General features: G+C 41.9%; 1 protein-coding gene across 4 annotated transcripts in view; it reads left to right on the plus strand.

Moving 5' to 3' along the window:
• The window catches only part of il1rapl1a (interleukin 1 receptor accessory protein-like 1a), a 168396-nt gene that overhangs the window by 133433 nt on the left and 17455 nt on the right, over positions 1–17508 (plus strand). The gene's annotated exons all lie outside the window — the stretch shown is intronic.

The raw sequence follows: 17508 nt of genomic DNA on the forward strand, positions 1-17508 counted from the left end.
TTCAGAGATATTTGATATCTGTTGTGAAAAAAAGTGAAAACACAGGTTTAAAAAAATTACCGACTGTACAATACAGTATGTGGTATTCTTAACAAAAACATGTATTTATTCGAACTGAAGCTGTAAATTAAACAAACGAAAATAGCGTTTGTGTTAAGGGTCATATTATTTATACAGCCCGATATTACAGATATACAAGAAGAAACTCCCAAAGAAATCTGGCTTTGAAAATAAAACTTAAGCTGAGTGTAAGAGCCATTTAGGCACATTATTTTATGGTAATGAATTATGTTTTTGTGAGCGAATTGAATATTCTTTAATTTAACTTAAATGAGCTGAAATACGGTGAATTATTATTATACTGTTTTGTAACGTGTTATCTTGCTTATGGACAGCTCTAGTTTATGTTTTGTTATTTATAGAAAGCAATCTTAGGGGCGTGCTCGGGTATAAATGACGCTGCCAGCATGACACAGCCGGAAGTCTAGAGAGCCAAGTTGGGAAAAGTTTTTTTTTTTTCCACCTGAATGGAACAAGCAAGTATCTACTTTTTTGAATATACGCGAGTCAATACTCGAACTCGCCTCCTAGACTAAGTGGCCTTTGAACATTGATTTTCTTTTGGACAATTGGCCAATACAGTGAGCAACCATCAAACATTTTTCGGCAGATGAAAAAATGAATCTGCTTCATAAAACTAAGAGTTATTGGAGGACATAAATATATACTATTACTCTTGACTATACAGGGCTCTCTACATTATAGTCTGACCAGGACATGGCACCACGCTGTTTCCTGGTAGTAATTGAATGTCTTGTTCTCTCTGCGCGTGGATAAGCTATGAAGGTAACAGTTAACTTTCCTGTTTCTATAGAAACCATCCTAGTTACGTTCTATTAAAGTTCTGATCTTCAGGGAGAAAAGTAAAAATAGGATGCGATGTGTTTAATATAAGGATCCTGGCAAGTTTGGATCATAAACAGGAGGCTCTGTTAGATTTATGGAAAAAAGCATTATACCATTACAGTAACAGCAGCAGAATGTAAGGTTATGTTCAAAGGGACGGGAAAAAAATAATGATGAGTCATCACTGTAAAGATTTGTGCCGTGTCTCTTATGTAATCTCTTCTGGAGACAAGGGAACGCTGATTGATGCTGAGCTCTCGTCCTGGCATGATGGAGCATATATAATGTGTAGGTAAACACACACACACTCGCACACATGCTAATACACACACAAATCAAACACAGCCGAATTCTCTCAGGAAATCATTGCAGTAATTAACGTCCTAGCGTGCTCCCTCGTTACCTTCTGATTGGCTGAAAGTCATCCTAAGAAGCGGCTCCGCTCAGTTCCCACAGGTATTTTTGCCGGAGCAAAATTATCCCAACGCTTTGCCGGCACCGGGGGACATCATCAGCCGGTGTTGGTGTGTAAACATTTCTGTTTTCCCCCGCGCCCTGTCCCAGTGTCTCCAGCCCACAAGTCATTTGTCAGCCTTGATTTAGATTTATCAACACTTACCCTCCTGCGGCTGGTGCTCCATCTGCACCCACACTCAGAAGGCCTGGATTCACCGGACACGCTCTCGGTGGGCTGGCTTTAGGGGATGTGTGATGGATGGAAAACTAAAATTGAAACAGGGGAGATGACAAGGAAGGAGTGCGAAGGGAGAAGTGTTGGACCAAAATAAAAAATAAAGAGGCGGAGGAGGGCTAGCCAGACTTCGTTGTATGTCGAGGCTGAAGTGGCGTGTTGAGATTTGAGGGTCAGGTTAAAGACCAGAGGGTGAGAGCTAGGAATGGGTGCTGGAGGAGCGATAAGAGGCAGAGGTTTAGAGGGGTGGGCATCCCTTTGTGCTATAGAAATGAAGAGGGCTGAAATGTGTGTGTGTGTGGGGAGGGATGTGCTGGAAAGGCAAGGGGAAGGAAAGGCAGCTAGGTGATGATAACAAATAAATAGGCCAAGGGGGTTTGGAGTGATGTTCGAAAAGATAAGCCTGAGCTTTGGTTGGTTGAAATAGCGAGATAGCTACCATGGAAAAAAGGTGAGCTGCAAAGTGGGGGGGCGACATATCTGGAGGATAAAGAAACAGATAGAGAGGGTCTCTGTGTTCAGGAAGTGAAGATATGTGATCTCTTGCATGGAGAAAGGAGATGAAAGAGAAATAGTAAATGAATTCCTTAGATCTGCTATTCTCAAGACGAGGTATGAGCGTAAAGCCAGGGGTATGTGTAAAGCTCCAGAGGGTGTGCAAAAAGAAAAAAAATCACAATTTCTGCATAAAATTATTACATTTAGGTACGAACGGCATGAGAAAGTCTTGTTGCTATTAAACTGTAAATTAGTATAATGTACCTTCATGTTTTTAAATTAGGGCATGAATATCTTTCGGTCTAAATTAGTTTGAATGTGAAACTGTATGTCCCTCTCCCTATTGTTATGAATGTAGGGATTTGAAACCAAAACCTCAGCAATGACATGCTTTCAAAGCGTTAATCATTTCAATCTCACAGTTATTAGCATGTGTGCTTTATTTAAGCTATTTTAATTATAGTCGGAACATGCATGGATGATCTTTCAGAAACATATTGCTCCACAATGACATTCACGCCCGAGCTTCCCACTGCAAACACCGTCCTTTTGTTCCACTGCTGCTGCATGATTTTAAAATGCTGCTTCTCATTAAACTGTGAATCACTGAAGCTCAGAAACACAATGCATCTCTGACCTCGTGCTACAACATCGACTCTTCTATTCTCACTAGCTAACAACACTTTCAATAAAAGGTGAGGACAGAAGTTGGCCTTGGAAAGTTTGTGTGAGAACTGCAAACTGTGAAAACAGAATTGGACAACACATTCACTGCTAGTGACTGTAAATAAGAAAAGAACGGTAAGAATTGATTCTCAGTGAAATAAATAACGAGTGAAATAAGAAGTTTAAAACACTGATAATTACCATAAGACAGGGGTCAGCAACCTTTACTATCAAAAGAGCCATTTTGCCCCCTTTGCCACCAAAATAACATTTGTCTAGAGCTCTAAACATATTTGATTACTCAGCTTTTGAAGTCTGTTTGTGTATCTACAGTGAACTTAGATACCCGTAAAGGTAAGCGTACTATTCAGTAAAAGCAAAGGAGTCTCTACGCCCAGAATCAAACTCTTAAACCCGAAAGCCCTGGGGTTCAAAACGTAGGATATGCCTCCCCCGCAAGGCGCCAGGACACAGATGTAGAAGGATGTGAGACATTAGCTGAGCAAATATCGATACTATTTGTATGCCACAGTATCACCTTAACACCTTAAAACAATTATCCACTGTGCAACAAAAAAGCTGTTATTTATTTCCACGTTATTTTGTGTCAAAGCTACAGGGAGCCACTGCAGAGGGGCTCAGGAGCAGCAGGTGGCATACCACAGCCCTAAGAAGTACAATACAATAATACATGTATTAAATACATACTTGTATAACAATTAAGCCAACAATAACTTAACAGAGAGCTTAAAGTGATGCACCCTTACAGCGAATGAAAGCTAAAGATCCGACAATATACTGATTTGATTTTGCTTCCTCTGACTGGTTTTATCTCCATAGTAACAGCAGCTGAGACTGTGGGGAAAAAACGTAATTTTTCAGAAAAGAAAACTTGAAGACTTCCTGTATTCCTTGGTTCCTGATCAACCGTGTGATATATAGATTATTAAAACCACACGTTGCCCCTTCTGACCCACATCTTCAGTCGGATCACCACTGATGACACTTATGTAATGAGCTGATAACCTTTAAACCCATTTGTTGTTTTCCAATTGCCCGAGTGTAAACAGGGTCGGTCAGTTTAATTGTTATGGAGTAGTTGCTAGTAGCAACAGAATGGTCAACTAAAAATAACTGCCAATCATCAATTAGTTCTCGAAATGTGTTTTGTTATTTCTTATCTGTTTAATAGTTTCACCTTCTGTTGTTTTGGTTTCAGTCGCATTTTAAGTACTATTCATTGCTTTAGTTTGGAATCTTTTAAATGCTTTTTATATTTTGTTCATGTTTTTATTTTGTTGCCTTTCCTGTCTCCTCAGCAGTGGTAACTAGCAAGGAGGAAGGACTCGTCATTTAGTTTATCTGATTTTATCGAATTTGAAATATATCATCAGATTCAAAATTCCCTATTATTAATAACTTATTGAGTCCCATAGGAAAGCATGTATTACTGTGATCATCACGTTCTTTGTTCAGTTCATTTGAAACACCTTTCACACAGCTCAACCTCACAGGCATCATTGTTTAGTTTGGAGATAGTAAGTTGTATTGGATTATAGGACCTCTCTGTTGACTTGGTCGACAGTGGAGTGTGTGAACAGGGTAGGAATAAAGTCCACTGCTAGACGTGAGCTAATAGTGGATGGTGGTCACTGAGCTCTGGGTTTGATTGAATTAGTCTGGCGTCAGTTGATATTCTGGTCAGTGGGTCAGCGCCTGCAGCCAGGCCCCTCTCCGTTCATTAAGATCATGTTCCACGTCAAGTGTTCAAATCACACCATTTAATTGGCCTCCTACCCCCTGGATAGGAGCCAATTACAGCCCCCTCTATCCCTCTATCTCCTTCTCTCTATCTCTATATCCCTTCTTTACAGGTATTGACATACTTCTAAATTTGTAATACATTTTCTCGGTGAGTGGCAATTTGGCCCCTGGCCCTCTGACTGCACTTCAAAGGCAGTGTTTAGAAATAAGACTCCCAGTGTCATTGAGGGAATTTTACATTCTCTTTGGTCTCAATTTGACCAAAAAGAAAATCCACAGTGGTGGGGGGGGGGGAAGTGGTCCCTACACCTTCTGGCGTAAAAAAAGAAAGGGGGGATGTGGAGCCTGGAGCGATGATGAGACGTGTGCGACAGACACTTTGTCAGAGAACAAGACACATTAGTTCCTAAACGTCTGAAGTGATTTACAGTGTGTCAGGGTGCAGACAGGTTAGAGAGGCGAGGATTCACAACGTGCTTGAGCTCGGGGGTGTTGAGGAATTGTATCCCTGCTGCCGTGATGTCAAACCGTCATGGGATGTGGACACTGCGGAGGTTTTTGGGAAGCAGCACTTGACGCTGATCCCTCAGTCGGTATGAAATTGCTAGAAAGATAAAGGAGCGCTTATTTAGTTCATCAACACATCATCCCGTAATCCCCTGCGGTGCCTCTCATGGTATAATGGGCCTCAGTCTTCCGCTGCCTCGGACAGAGCGCCTATTATGTCATCAAAAAGGGACGATTAGCAGAGGAAAGGGGAGATGAAAGCCAGGGCACCAACTACCTGCTCACAAAGGCTTTAATTTTTACCGGTAATTAAAGGCTGACATTTCCCTGATGGATCATCGGGGGCCACAGAACAAACGGGGAGAAGAGGCGACGGAGAGGAGAAGAAGCAGGATTCTCCTCTGTTAAAAGCTCTCAGGCTTTTAATGTTAATTAAAGGCTTGTCTCTGGAGAAGGGACGATATTAGAACAGACTGAGGTAGAGGAGAGGGTGGTCCCCAAGTCTTTCTTATTGTTTTCTTAATGCCCTTACTCGTGCCCCCACATATTCTGCCCAAACCCTCAAATGCGCTCTTCTACTGTACTTCTCACCCCTCCAATTCCCCCGCCTCTCGCCGACCTGCACTTCTCCGCAATGCAGAGTAAAAAGTAATCAGTTCAGCCTATCGCCATTGTTCCACATCGGCTCACTGCTGTATGCAATGAACAAAAAGGCCACATCTTTACGTGCAGCAGGTATAGCTGTTCTAAAAATGTTTCAACGAGCCGCTTGATAGAAACCAGAATGTTCCGCTTGTGTGCGCCTGGTATTTTGTTTTGGCTTGTCCCCCAATTAGAGTCGACACTCGATTGCTGCTTGCCCTCGGCACAAAGCCTCAGAGGTCCTGATGTGTTGCAGCACCTGTCTTTACTGTATTCTCTGGTCCTGTCGGAGCATGCAGAGCTGCTCCTACCCAGCACAGCAAGGTGTCGTCATGGTAACCTGCTGGTAGCTAAAGAAAGGGGGATGATGACAGACAGATTTGGACTTTTCTCAACCCGGCATCCCACTCCAGAAAGCAGTAAACACACCTGTGCGGTTCTTTGGAGATGCCCCCCCCTGGATGGAGAACAGGGATTAGATATCTTTAGCGACAGGGATTGAAATGAGTATTACATGAAATCTCTAGGGGATGTTGTCGATGCTAAATAACCATTGTTTTCTACGCTCATCTCCCCCCCAATTCATCTGTCTCCTGCCCTTCACGTGTGCATATTTTTGAAAGTGTTTCTCCTGTATGATTGTGAGGTGAATTTGAGGCTGCATGTAGTTTACATAACAGAGCATACAGAACATGTATGTATTATCATATGCAAGATGCACTCAGGGCTTTCTTCACAGTGATCCATGCATTTTTAATCGTGCAGATGCTACATCGAGCAGACACACAATAGTTTGAAATACACGGCCACATGTGTCTATTTATTGCTTGTCTTGTTCGCTTTCTTATCCTCCACGGTGCAGTAAAAGAGTTACACAGTGCTATGTTCACTTTTCCATGCTTGTTTCACACCTTGTGGGGGAAGAATCCTTGTAGACAGGACTTGTATATCAGATATTCTCCAGCAGAGATATCCACGGGAAGTCTTCTCAAACACAATCTCTCTCTCCCTCAATCCATTTTTTCAGACACACACATATACTGTAAATATTTGAGCGCTTTCTGCTTGGCCATTTATTTAAAGCTTGAAATACTGAAATTAAAACAACAGTCGCTACAGAACACCTCTGCTTGGTGTGAAAGCGTTGTGAATTAACTCTACTTTGAAGGATTTCCCCCTCAGATAAAAGTTTGAATGGCATTATATGGATTGAAAAAAGTCAGCTTTAAACTGATAAAATAATCAATACAAAACAGACCTTCAAAATGATATAACATCATATCCGTGTAAACAACATCGTCCTTGTTGAAAAATACAAGTCAAGTGAAACTGTAGTCTGTTTGGTGCAAAAATCTTAAACAATTGACAATACCACATAATCTGATGACAATGAATAGTTTGGTCTATTATTTTTAAATGAAGCTCAATAATGGTGGCTTCAACATACTGTACAGATTGATGTACAGTATGTTGAGAGATTGTCACTCGGGAACTGTTATCACATTTGTCTGCTGCACTGTGAGTTTGCACATATGGGCAAAAATCTTTTCACATCACAACCAGTGTGGCAGCCAATCAGCACGGCCCAACAATCTGAGTGATTACACAACCACAAGAGAACACTTTCAATCTCCAGTGGACACACTGTATAATCAGAACACGCTTTAATAAAGAAAATCCTTATTGGACTAAATTAAATTCAAAGCATGTTGTTTTTACATTTCACTAAGTGTGTGGATGGAAAACACGTAGCTGGTTCCCTTGGTAACCATGGTAATGATTTTGGGTGAGGAAGTGATGGATTTTTAATTGGAGACTCATTTCAAATTCAATGTGTTCAATGTGAACTGAGCAACCTTTATACATTTCAATGCATCCCGTGAGTCCCAACATCTACCACATTTTATGTTTCTTGGATATTATTCGGTCAAACTATAGTTTGTTTATTCCTGCAGAAATGTGATCTCCAAGTGGTTGACCAATCACAACAGAGCCAACCAGCTAACCAATCAGAGCAGACTGAGCTCTGGTTTTCATACAAAGGGTCTGCAGCACAGGCAGTATGAGAAAAATAAATACCTTTTTGAACATTAAAGCATAATTATGTCACAGTAGAGGCACACAATGCAAATATGAACCTGGAAATGAGCATAACATGTCTTCTTTAAAGTAGCTGATGTTGTAGTATCAGCTCAAATGAATTAGGAAACTCATGTACAATGTGTCAGGAAACTAAATAAGATAAAATACCAACACCTCAGCTTTCTTGGTTCACGTGGGAACTCCAACTCACTCTGCCTCTCATCCCACCTGCACCCAGCGAGAAAATCAAACAAATGTATAAAGTGCTCTTCAGGGTGAAGACAACAGCGATCGTGGGATTGCTTCTTGTGCCAGACTTCGCCCGGTCTTGAAAATCGAGAACATTGAGCTGTTATGAAGACGTGTGTTATGAAACATCACTCTGACTTATTCAGAAAGCGGCCCAGATTGTTGCGTATTCAAATAAAATATGGTGGTTGCTGTCATACACAAAGAAAATGTAAAATCTATCTGTGCTCCGAGCAATGGCATGAGAAAGACAACGGGCCTATTCAATGCAGTCTATTCAGAACGATATGAGACAGAAAGACAAAAATGGTGTGTGTGTGTGTGTGTGTGTGTGTGTGTGTGTGTGTGTGTGTGTGTGTGTGTGTGTGTGTGTGTGTGTGTGTGTGTGTGTGTGTGTGTGTGTGTGTGTGTGTGTGTGTGTGTGTGTGTGTGTGTGTGTGTGTGTGTGTGTGTGTGTGTGTGTGTGTGTGTGTGTGTGTGTGTGTGTGTGTGTGTGTGTGTGTGTGTGTGTGTGTGTGTGTAATCGTGTTTGTGTGTGCATGGTTTTATTGTTTGGATTTTTTTCTGCCTGTCTGTTCATTCATCTGCCCATTCTGTCTGCGTATCTGTCAATCTCACTGTGTGCATCTGTGCTGAATTTGGACAGCCTCTGCAGAGTGTTTTCTGTGCAACGATTGTTTTCCTCTCTTCTGGCTTGGAAAGTATTCCTCTGTCTGAGTGCCATCTCTGTGAAGCCTAATTATCCCAAATACTGTGAAATCAGCTAAACATGCACCAAGGGTTGATGCAAATCAAATGCATGACCCTGCTGTTGCACACATCATTTTTGAGTCTCTCTAAATGGGATTACCATTCTATGTCTCATTCCCTTATTCATTCATATAGAAAACCAATGACTCTATTTTGTATTTATGTATTTTTTTCAATAGTGTTGTTTCATATGGTTCAGCACGATGTAATTATATCCAGTGCTTGAATTGGAATAAAAAAGGTGCCAGTACTCTAAATCAGCAACAAGTATTTGGCACAAAGTCATAGTATATCCTATAATGCTGGTGGGTTTGTCTCTTTTCTGTATATTTTAGAAAGGCTCACTGTACTTAAACAAAATGACTCAGGGTGCATCTGAGATTAGAGGGGGTGCAGTGGTAAAGTGCTATTTTTATAAGTGGGGAGTGGGCCTGACAGCCTCTAGTCTAGAGGGGTCCGGGGGCATGCTCCCCCGGGAACTTTTTTTTTTAAATATTGAAGTTAGATGCATTAATCTGGTGCACTTTGAGAGCAAAATGAAGAGATATATGGATACCTCTCAACATCCATACACGTCATGTAGGCAGCCAGTCACCCTCTGTGAGGCAGAGTCAGACCCACATTTGCGCTGCGTTGCGTTCACAATATATACGTATAAAAAAAAATCCTCAGGCCAGCAGGCCACTTAACAGGCCAGGCCATTGGGAAACCTCCCGGTCCCCCCGATGGCCAGTCCGGGCCGTCATGACTTGCCGCCGGTGAGTACCGGCCCAATTCAAGCACTGATTATATCCTTATGTGCATCAACCTGAAAAGTCTGGCTCCATCCACAAGTAACAAAATCTTCACCTGTGGACCTCAAGAATTAACACCTTAGATCAAATCTTTACTGCCTTGATAAAAACAATTGTGCATTTCCTGCCTGCTAACCTTACAGTGTGACTCCCGAAAATCAAGTTACATACGATCTGTAATAGCGAACTTTGGAGGTGCAGTTCGATTTAGTTTACCTTTGGACAGAGCAGGGCTAACTGTTGAATAAAGTTATTTTTCAAATTCATGAGGTTTAATAGCCAGTACAAGAATACATTTGCCTGGAAACAAGACACATTTGTCGGATTTCCAGCAGCCAAAACAACAAATAGCTGATATAGAACTTTCCGTTGAAGCTGATACTTCACTCGGTATTAAAGAAATTGGACTATTCATTCATTCTCCCAAAAGAAGAATGCGCTAATACATTTGAATCTGTTCTTGACACAAAATGTGTATCGGACATGATTTGGTCAATTGTGTTAAAGGTCCCATGTCATGGCCATTTCCACTGATCATAATTCCATTGTTGAGGTCTACTAGAATAGATTTATATTGTACAATTTTCCAAACTCACATTGGTTTCTCATACAGCATCTCTGTAAACTACGTGTATTCACTGAATTTCACTCTCTGCCTTTAACGGCTCGTTGTAGCTCCAGTAGCTCCAGCCCCCACCCTCCCTGTGAGCACAGTGTGCTCTGATTGGTCGGGACGTTGTGAATCGCGCTAAGCTCCTTGGAGGTGTTGTTTCCTTGTTTAGCGATACACAGCGAAACAAAGTCAAACTCATCCTGAGCACACACAAAGTCACAGCCGAAGTAAAAACAATAAGTGTGGCTTGATATTGAGTAAGAAAAAGGTTTATAAACGCTGTGAGAATGGGTCTGCAGAGAGAATTTCGCCGCGATCCCAACTGTCTGTTATCAGCCTGCAGCCAGGGAGGAGAAATCAGCAGAGCTGCTTGTACTGAGTGTGTGTGTGAGGAAGTCCGTGGATTGGTCAATTTGGACCAATCAGCGGGGGCTTAACGTAACGGCTCCGCGGACGTAACATAACGGCTCCACGGATTGGTCCATTTCGTTCCGGGTACGGTTGACATCATGCGTACCCGGAATAATCAAATGGACAGTGACGTTTCACCAACGAGGCGTTTTGGGGGGGTATTTTCTGTGTTAGAGTTTTACTCGCTACAGGGTGTACTTTGAGGGTTTTGACTCGGCAGACCGTTTACATGCATAAAAACCTTCATAACACACAAGGGGATGGGTAATAACCAGAAAAGCATGACATGGGACCTTTAAATAAACAACTATTAAAACCCATTGATAACCCATAGAATTTAAAAAGCATTAGGAGGTTCCAGACAAATTCAAATGCTCTTATTTCAGATTTTCTCAGAGGCCAATGAAAGAAGCCTACTCTGAGAAAGGTCTTAAGTGCAGAGGCTAGATTACAATGGTGATGGGAATTTGAGTTTCTATGCCATTTAGACTCCCCTGTGCATCCTACTTTTAAGATGTATCCTAACAAATGATCCTATCCTCCTCTCCAAGTATTCAGTACGTGGCTAATTCAGGACCAGAGTGGCACTCAGTGTGGAAGTTGGTAAAACTCCTGAAAGATGCTGGGCAGGAATAAGAGAAAGGGTGGATCTTAAGTCTAATTTCCATCAGGCGCCGTGACCAACTCTCAGCCGCCTGGAGGATGTCAATCACTCCGATTACATGGATTTGTTCCACACCCACGCATGCGTGAAGGCAGAAACAACACAAAGACGTGCACACACACAGAGACACACACTCATGGAAACACTTAATCACGCTCTTGTGCTGTGCAAGGCGCACATTCAGGCAGCGGGGGATCTTTTTCACACCACATCTTGCCAAGTCTTGAAATGGCACATTTATTTGTGAACTTCTAAAAATGACACGGTGATGGACTCGAATTTTTGGGTTTTGACCAAAAGAGTGGTCGCACATTATCGTCAGAGCGAGGGCCAAGGAGATACCTATCAATGTAAATGTAAAAATATATTGCTGGCAGTCTGTGAAATCATATTATGCCAAGGCTTGTTTTGCTAACAGTGTATTGAAGGCATGTTTTCCACATTTGTTTTCTTTCTATTGTTAATGAGGATGTCCAAATATATATTTGTAGCAAGGATTATCATGACAAAACCACCATGGGAATAGCAAAACAACTACATGTAGGTTGTACATTAATATATCCTTTGTATGTAAAACAATTTATACTATTTCATATATAAACTTTAACATGTATTCTTTGGTTGCAATCCTACAAATATATATATTTTTAAAAGGTGGCTCATTGTGATATGTTTCTCTCTAACAGTAACATATCGTCAGTGTTGGATTAAATCTCCCTAATAACGGCCCGTCCACACTACAGCTTCGACAGCTTCAAAAACGGTTTCCAACGCGTCTGCCCATTCACTTTGAATGGGGTGACGTCACGTTGCCTCGCTTTTCGCCGAACTGAATTGTGGGTAGCAGAGCGGAGCTTTCCTGGCGTTTCAGGCTGCAAAAGTTGAACAATGTTCAACTTCTGAAGCCGGAGTAGCCAACGTCAGCCAATAAATCCCGTTTATGCAAATCTGACAGTTCAAGCGCTAGCCAATCAAACCGCGTGCAAGCTGGGAGAGCCAGACCGCAGTTCATTTCCTCATATTCCAAACGAGAAATTACGGTAGCAAATCACCCGGTTCTTTACGACCAGAACTATTTACTGGGATACAAACCGAAGGAACCAGGCATGGAGGGAGGTGGCAGAGACAGTGGGTGAAACTGGTAGGTTTTCGCCTGTTTGGGGAGTTTATATATATATATATATATATTGCTCGCATAAAATCCCCGGGGTTTTTTGCTTTGTATGCCGGGGGCGGGACATTCATGTGATTGGTTGTTGGTCGCGGTGCTCGAATAAAATCCCCAAGCTTCAGACACGCCCAGCTCCAAGCTTTTTTTGAAGCTGTAGTGTGGACGGGCCGTAAATCACTCCAAATGCTTATCAGCTTTGAAAAGCCAAATAATTAGTAGTGTCATACAGCATGTACGCAGATTAAATGGTTGAATTACTTTTGGACGCAGCGAGTGTAGCATTCGCACTGGAAACATCACAGTGACTGTAAAAGGTGTTTTATAAACAGTTTGACATTTAATTGTGTTGTTGTTTCATGGAGTATTGTGCTGAGTACAGAAAGCGTTATTTGAGTTTTCACCTGGCCCTTTTTGGTGGATATAGGCTTGTCAAGAGGATGATGCGTTCAGAAAATAACTACTGCTTAGAAGAAAAAAGCCAAGAAACTCGTAATGTTCCCATTATTTTAGAGTAGCTAGCAAATTAAAGAATTTTACTATTACATTTTACGAAAACATTTAACTATTACTGCAGCCTCCAACATAAGTGATCCTAGCAGGGTGAAGCAAGCCTCACTCTTATGTGAAGATAGTGCTGGAGCACATCTTTCTCTTTAGGTTTTTGTTCTCTTAAAAGCCTCTCCGAAGCCCGGGGTCATAATTTAACTTTCTCTGGCTTTCCTCTACCTCCGTCATCCTCTTAAGTGAAACGTACTTTTTACTTTCTAAATTAATTGGTAAGCCCTTTAATCAACCAGGTTTTTAAAAGTGTAAGTGTTTCTTCTTTTATGGTGCCCAAGGTGGTCATGGATGGACCCTTTTATTCCTAGAAAATGCACACACACACACACACACACACACACACACACACACACACACACACACACACACACACACACACACACACACACACACACACACACACACATCATTAGCACTGATTGCAGCCTGGTCTGGGGTCTGTCTGTACCCATACCCATTTAGAAACAATAACATCTTGGTAATAATTAACCCTCAAGATCAGTTAAAGTCAACACACACACCCTTCTTGTGATATACCAAGGGTTACAATCTGCTCAGGCATAATAATGGATCATAATAACGACCCTGCTGCTGGGTTTGACAGCAGGAGAGAACAGATTTAAAAAGCTGCTTCTCCTCCTCTTTAACTTGATAGTGTGCAAATGATTCACCTCATTGTTTCAGTCCTGGTTAATAGTCTTCCCACCATCTGCTCAAACTTCAAGCGGCTTGACATCCTAGTTGTTTGCTGGCTCAGAGGCTAATGACAGAGCCATGCCAGATATTAATCAGGGCTAATATGTGTCCTCTTTTTGTCAACAGCATTGCAAACACATTTTAACCTTTCCTCCTCGTCAACTTAAACTGGAGCTGTAGACGCATGATGTATATAATGTATAGCTATTAAATTAAAGAGGACATCATATGCTCATTTTCAGGTTCATATTCTGTGTCTCTACTGTGAAATGCTTCCACGCCTAAATGTTCAACAAGGTCTTTATTGTTCTCATACTGCCTGTGCTGCACTGTCTGAAACCAGAGCCCCGTCTGCTCTGATTGGTTATTCGGCCGGCTCTGTTGTGATTGGTCAACTGCTTAGAGATGTCCCGCCCCTTAGCCAATCACGTACAATGTGTTGGGTGGGGGATATAATAGGGCCTTTGTAAATTACCTCTGCGTTATTAAAATTGAATGTGTTTGGAGTAATAAAAAGAAAGGATGTTTATAGAGCTGTACGAAGGTTTAGTGTACAGTAGGCGGATGACGTGGTGACCATGGAAACCATGAATAATACAGCTAGCATTCAGACTTGCTGCATATTTTATTTTATTTCTGTTAAACCTGACAAAACATCTTGAATTACTTGGTCTTTGTTATGTGAACAGTAGAAAGGAATAATTTGGCCTCGGTTACTTGCAGTTTGGCAAAACAACTTTAAATCAAGGTTTATTTGTAGTTACTCTGGAACCTTCTATAATGTAACAGTAACTTTCTCTCTTTAAAACCCCTTGTCTACAGTATGTTGGTTGGAAATCTCTTTTCCTTAATCCTTCATCGCTTTATTCCAAGAATAGGCTTTCAATCTTAACATTTGAGCCAACGCTTAAGTCTGTAGAGGGCTTAGAGAAATAGATATTTAAACATCTGCAGATCAATGACAAGAGTAAACTCCATTTGATGATGAAGATTGTTTAATGTGAAAGAAGTCTCCAAAACGGCTACTAATGCACCTCTTTGTGTTAAAAATAATACTTGTAAATCTTATTAGATTATCTTTTCAGAGCTACAAATCTAAAATGACTTACACGGTAGTTGATAAACAGTGTTTGAGCCTCACCTGTGTGTAAAAATGGCCATTATTGCGTTGTAATGTGTTCGTTTTGTGCTTAAAATAAGAAAATAAATAAATATGTCTGTGCCACTCTAGTTTAACTAATCCTGTTAGGGGAGAAACATTTTTTTTAAAAGATGGCAACTGTCTTGCAACCAGCTTTCATACTGAATCCGTGACCATGATGGTGATAATGCAGGTGAATCAAGCCCACTGCTGTTTGTAGAAAAAGTAAGAAAAGTGGCTGTGAGTGAGTTTTGGGGAGTGCTGCACTTGGATTAGAATAAAACAGCATGAGTCCTTCAACAATTTCCTGTGATTCCCAGGGAGCTCAGCGGAGACTTCCTCTGCAGGCAGCGGCTCCCGACAGCATGACATTCTTCGTTTGCAATTGATCTGTGGGGTAAACTAACAGCATGAGGGGATTTACAAACAGATACAAAAGGGAAATGCTGAATCAATCTCACACAAAGAGACATGCAGATGTACAATATGTACTTTGCACAGTATAGTTGTTTTTAATGTCCGCTACACATATGATTAAGTGTGACTTTGCAGTTGAATACCGCTGCCCCTTAACCTTTGTATCTGTGTAATCACGAGCAGGAGGTTATTATTTTGTAGGTACCGAGTGTAGCCTTTGTCGAGCGCGGCTGTGCACAAATACCAAGTAGAGAGTGGCTGTTGAACTTTGAAAATGTCAGCCACTGCTCTTGAAGACAGTGGCGTCGGTTCATTCCTGTGCATCCTCCCATCCTCCTTTGCTGCACGCCTTAAAACTTTCCTTGTGCGGCGAGTGACCTACTGAAATCTTTTGAAGCCGTGGCATTGGGTTGTGGGAAGATGGAGCACAGAAGATACATGCCCTGAGTTCAAACAAATACAAAAAAGAAGCGTGCCTGTTTTTGCTTTGAGACATATGTCCGCTGGTCACAGCTAGAGCATCTGAGAGAAAGGAGTTCTGGGAGGTGAATAAGGCTCAATATCATCTTCAAAAGGAAATGTTCAATGCAATAGAACAGTCTTGCAATGAACACTTGTCATGACAATATTAGAGAGGATTTGACTCAAACATAGGTATGTTTAGGGGCTGTAAATTGCCTTTTATCCCCTGCAGTAGACTGTGGGGAGCTGTCCATGGTGCTGTCACATGCTAAGAAGGATTAATGAATACATGCCCCATACCAGTACCGTTTACTTTGCACTCCTGCACATAAATCCTGCTGTGAAACATTGAAAAGCATCTCCTTCACCTCCATCCCTGCCAAGCCTTTGCTCCCGGTGTTTTCTCCAATCACATGCCTCGCAGCCAGACACAGCGTCAGCGCTCCCCAGAGGAGAGCGGCCTCCACCATGCAGTTTGCAGTACGTGCTGCATGATGAGCCTCCCTCATCTGTGCGTTGTTTACATGTTGATGTGCGGTGCCCTGAGAGGCAGCCGCATGTGATTGCTGCACCGCAGGCCTTCTGAGAATGCCACTTCAGAGGAATGCAAAGTAAACATATGTACGCCAATAGTGCTCTGTCTTTACGCTAAGCAGCCTAATGCATGCAGAGTTCATGGACGCTGAAGGTCGTGTCTCTATGGAACCTGTAATCAGCTCCCATCAGTGTTACATACCACATTACCACCAGCTCATTCATTTCCTTTATAGAGGCCCTGTTGTGCTTTTCGGGGTTTGGCCTTTCTTGTTATATAGGTTTTTGTGTGCATGTCAATGGTCTGCAAAAGCTAAAATCCTAAAGTTTCCTCCAGTGAGAGTTTCTCTCCCCCCTGCCGGAAACGCCTCCATTGGACTACTTTGTTTACTTCTGTAACAGAGTGACATCACTACGTAACACTTGTGCTTCTATTGCCTAGCAATCCAACACATTGTACAGTACACGATAGGTTAAGGGGCCAAACATCATAAAACTATTTGTTGACGAATCACAAAAAAGCCGTCCAGCTAACCAATCAGAGCAGACTGGGCTCTGGTTTCAGACAGACAAAGAGGTGCTGCAGCACAGGCAGTATGAGAAAAATAAAGAGCTTTTTGAACATTAAAGCATGGAGTCATGTCACAGTAGAGGCACAACATACAGATATGAACCTGAAAGCACAATATGTCTAAAAAAATACCACAAAAAGTAAAGAGAAACTTTTCTGGATTTGGGGCATAAGGTGTCTCTTTCTTCCATCTGGATACTTGCCCTCCCTGTTGAACACAACAGATAATCCATCAATTTACAGAAGAAGGCCCTGTGTTTTTTCCCAGTAACAATCACTTCCACATATCATCTCTCAGCAAACTGCAGTTGTTGACTCCTGACCTTTCTTCACACTCAGCAGCAGCTCTAAATAAAATAACATTATTCTCAGCCTCCTCTCACTTCTTTTTGCTTTCTTTCCCCTCCATGCACACAGAGTGCATGGAGGGGGGGTTGGGAAGCTCTTGAGTGCCCTCGTGTGTTCATTAATGCTTACTTTCAGATTAGTATACCTTACTGTGTTTGTGTACTAGTGACGTGAGCAAATCAAAACATTTCAAGTTGTACTTGACTTGTTGAATACAAGACTTCCTGTTTTAATCACAGCTGTCACAGTCCCCATGGTTTTTGCAAGTGTGTGTGTGTGTGTGTGTGTGTGTGTGTGTGTGTGTGTGTGTGTGTGTGTGTGTGTGTGTGTGTGTGTGTGTGTGTGTGTGTGTGTGTGTGTGTGGGTGGGG

Source organism: Notothenia rossii, assembly GCF_949606895.1.
Source record: "Notothenia rossii genome assembly, chromosome: 2".
Classification (NCBI taxonomy): domain Eukaryota; kingdom Metazoa; phylum Chordata; class Actinopteri; order Perciformes; family Nototheniidae; genus Notothenia; species Notothenia rossii.